Genomic DNA, 4,495 nt, shown 5'->3' on the forward strand with positions numbered 1-4,495 from the left:
CTCAAGGATTGATTATTGCCTTTCTGACGATACAAAACCCCAGTCAACGGGACATCTTCATGTGTCTAATTGATTAGGGATTGTATTTGTGAATCAAGCTTTAATCTTTAGTGTCTGATGTTTTTACATCCAGGCACAGCTTGACGAATGAGCAGCTAGATGCGTTTGACTTCGTGGACTCCATTCGTCCGTGTTTTTTAATCCGAAACAATCCTTCAGCCATTGTACGTCTTTACAAGTGCGGTTGTCTTTTGTAACGTCAGTGTTTCATGATATGTGATTTTATAAACCGTCACTCATCCATAAGGTATGCCCTGTGCTGTCAGTTACTTTCATCTGAGTTTACCTTTTCGCGACTAATAGTCTCTTACGGTTCCGTTCTTAATCATTTAGCACGTCACGCTTGGGAATAGTGAAGGCATTAGATAAGGTGATGTATGTTTTCTCGTTGACATTAAAACCATTTATAATAAACAATAGTCCCGATTAGTATATTTCCGGGATCTAATTGAATACTATGTAAAACACGTGAAGATCCGGGTTAGAATTGATCTTCAGCAACCCATGCTTGTCATAAAAGGATCGCCTGGTCAGGCTCGCTGACTTGGTTGACACGTGTCATCGTATCCCAATTGCGTAGATTCGATGATCATGATGTTGATCACTGGATTGTCTGGTCCAGAGTGAGTGTGGCGTTAAACAACCAACCAGGCAACCAGGAATGTTATTTAAAACCTGCGTTGTTCTTGAGAAGGCAGAATGACATTTAGTCACACGAATTTAAAGAAGTTTATCGGGATGACAAAAACAAGTGAGTAATATTATGAGCACCAATATTTAGGGTACAAGTGAGTGAGTGAGTTAGTTGTGTTTTACGCCAATTTTAACAATATTCCAGGAATATCATGGCGGGGGACACTAGAAAGGGGCTTCACACATTGTACCCATGTGTGGAATCGAAGCCAGGTCTTAGACGTGATGAGCGAACGCTTTAACCACTAGGCTACCTCACTGCCCCTAATAGGAAAGCAATTCCGTGAGAATCCGACAATCATGTTCCATATGTTTTATTCAATCGATAAGCAGGCTCCATGACAATCTGACAAGCAGGCTCCATGACAATCTGACAAGCAGGCTCCATGACAATCTGACAAGTAGGCTACATCACAATCTGACAAGTAGGCTCCATGACAATCTGACAAGCAGGCTCCCTGACAATCTGACAAGTAGGCTACAGGGCAATCTGGCAAGCACGTTCCATGACAATCTGACAAGTAGGCTCCATGACAATCTGACAAGCAGACTCCGTGACAATCTGACAAGCCGGATCCATGACAATCTGACAAGCAGGCTCCTTGACAATCCGGCAAGCAGGTTCCTGGACAATCTGGTAAGCATATTCCATGATAATCTGACAAGCAGGCTCCATGGCAATCCGACAAACAGGCTCAATGACATTCTGACGAGCAGGTTAATTGACAATCTGACAAGCAGGCTCCATGACAATCTGAAAAGCAAGTTTAATGACAATCTGACAAGCGGGCTCCTTGACAATTTGACAAGCAGGCTCCTTGACAATCTGGCAAGCAGGCTCCATGACAATCTTACATGCAGGTTCCATTACAATTTGACAAGCAGGCTCCTTGACAATCTGACAAGCAGGCTCCATGACAATATGATAAACATGCTCCTGGACAACCTGAAAAGCAGGCTCCTTGACAATCTGATAAACAGGGTCAATGACATTCTGACAAGCAAGCTTAATGACAATCTGACAAGCAAGCTTAATGACAATCTGACAAGCGGGCTCCTTGACAATCTGACAAGCAGGCTCCATGACAATCGTACATGCAGGCTCCAAGGCAATCTTACATGCAGGCTCCATTACAATTTGACAAGCAGGCTCCTTGACAATCTTACATGCAGGCTCCATTACAATGTGACAAACAGGCTCCATGACTCTCTGACTGTCAGGTTCCAAGACTCTCTGACTGTCAGGTTCCATGATTCTCTGACTGTCAGGTTCCATGACTCTCTGACTGTCAGGTTCCATGACTCTCTGACTGTCAGGCTCCATGACACACGGGTTTTATTACAGTGGGCAAGCAATTCCATAACAACCTCATCAAGGCAGGCCTCGTGAAAATCGGAAAACCTGACTGTAAGTGTGTAGCCAGCGTTTAACAATATAATTATACTATTCACACTTTGCTAAGGATTAAACCATTCATTCAACAGAAAACTATGATGTGGGGTCTAATTTGGTTTAAATATCTAAGCTTATTGTAAGCATTGATCCTAGGATTCAGTATGTCACTGCATCTTGTGGATCCCATACCTGCTATTGACAGGTGTTGTGTACTTGTCAATGACTCGTTCCATGATTTGCAAAATGGTTGATTGGTGCCATGAAAACCATTTTTACGGTTACTCATGTATCATGAGTGAGTGAGTTTAGTTTTACGCCGCACTCAGCAATATTCCAGCTATATGGCGGCGGTCTGTAAATAATCGAGTCTGGACCAGACAATGCAGTGATCAACAGCATGAGCATCGATCTGCGCAATTGGGAACCGATGTCATGTGTCAACCAAGCCAGTGAGCCTGACCACCCGATCCCGTTAGTCGCCTCTTACGACAAGCAGGGGTTACTGAAGATCAATATTCTAACCCGGACCTTCACGGGCTCCAAAGTGATGAATGTGTATGGTGCTAGGATTCGAACCTATGATCATAGTTTTCTGGTGTGACTAAGAGACATAACTATGCACAGAAAATTGCCCCGCCTTGAATGACATGGTCACTGTATGCCGACATTACAATGAATAGTAGCGCTAATAATTTGTGTTGCTGCTAAAAACACTTGATTGGCTAAATACATTTACAATATCTAAAATAATTTTCAAAGCAACAATGAAAGATTTCCATTAAGTTCAAGAAAAGCAGACCCCATTACGACTACTACTTCATTTCAAAAACCATTGGAGGTAACAAAAGACCACTGAAGTGTGAAATAGAGTATAACTTTTGCTGCGCATGCGTAGTGTAATTGACTTTCTACGTATGCGCACCGGTAATCGAAAAGGGCGACAACGCGACAAATGGGCGAAATGTCGCGTTGTCGCGTGTCGCGTGTCGCCTTTTTTGGTTTATTTTGCCTCATTTTACTTGTTTTTGAGAGGGCGACAATGCGACAACCCGACAATGTCCCTTCTCGGATTCCATACGATCCCGTTAGTCGACAAGCATAGTCGCTACTCACGTATCAAGTGCATGAGGTTAAATTACAGTGACTGTTTTCCTAAAGAGGGGTTATATCAGTATTTATCTTGTTTTAAATGAATACAATTTCAAATTATAAATCTATGTTTAAGTAAAGTTTGGAAGTTTTGTGATCCTTAGCAAAGTGTGAGTAGTATATATGTATAACCGGTCTGTTGGCCAGTGAATGAGTCAGCTTCTCGGTAAGTCTGTGATCTGGTCGGTTAGTCAGTTAGTGAGATAGTCGGTTAGCCAATGAGTCAATCAGTCATTGCGTTAGTCGGCTAGTCAGTTAGTCTGGCTGGAAGTTAGGCGGTAAGTCAGACAGCTACTGAGTTAGTACAATACATTATTCCGTTAGTACAATACATCATTCCGTTAGTACAATACATTATTCCGTTAGTACAACAATTTTTTGAACTGGCGAGATGACACGTACCCCAGCTCACTTTGTCAATCAGCAGTAATCACATGTCTCTGACGTCACTAATGCACGTGCACCTCGCTTTTCGCGCTGTACCTTTAGTTGCCAATGCGCCCTTGTAACAAACTTGGAAAACGCACAAATAAATGATGACAGTTTCTCAAACAACTGTTTTATTTTTGTGCCAAGAATTATGCAAAACTATTGTTTTTATTGCAGTCCGCGTTGGTTTGATGCTCTTATGTCTATTTGTTTTTGTGTTAGATTGCAATTCATCGGTATCATTTTGTCTCAAATGGACAGTTGTCAATATACATAGTCTCAATCTCCACACAGAGTGCAACAAGTTCTGAAAAGGGACGGGGGACGGGGGGGGGTCTAGTGGTTAAAGCGTTGGCTCGTCACGCCGAAGACCCGGGTTCGAATCCCAACATGGGTACAATGAGTGAAGCCCATTTCTGGTGTCCCCCGCCGTGATATTGCTGGAATATTGCTAAGAGCGGCGTAAAACCAAACTCAGTCAGTCAGTCTGGACAGGGGGCACTGACCTCTACGTTGACATGCAGTGGACATGGATGACCAGTGGAAATACCGTCGCTTATACGAACTGGGTGCACGGACAACCGGACAACAGTTACAGCAACTACACAGGAAACTGACACGGGCATGGTGCTGGACATGAGCTGACAGGCGGGCTGGAGTGATGAACAGTGTGAACAGGCCAACTACGAGTGAGTGAGTTAGTCCGAGGTTAGAGCTGAACATTCAGCCATTGGGTTCGAAATATGTTAGTGAGCTTGTCGACAAGCC

The 4,495-nt window shown here is 43.3% G+C and overlaps 1 long non-coding RNA gene across 1 annotated transcript; it reads right to left on the reverse strand.

Moving 5' to 3' along the window:
• Positions 1-1,051: 1,051 nt before the first annotated feature.
• Positions 1,052-3,739, reverse strand: LOC124262756. The gene is made up of 2 exons (XR_006894681.1): positions 3,701-3,739; positions 1,052-1,507 (listed from the first exon to the last, which is right to left on the reverse strand). It is a non-coding gene; the product is annotated as an uncharacterized LOC124262756 (long non-coding RNA).
• Between the last annotated feature and the right edge of the window lie 756 nt (positions 3,740-4,495).

The sequence above is a fragment of the Haliotis rubra genome, unplaced genomic scaffold (assembly GCF_003918875.1).
Source record: "Haliotis rubra isolate DU_JTF1 unplaced genomic scaffold, ASM391887v1 Scf852, whole genome shotgun sequence".
Classification (NCBI taxonomy): domain Eukaryota; kingdom Metazoa; phylum Mollusca; class Gastropoda; order Lepetellida; family Haliotidae; genus Haliotis; species Haliotis rubra.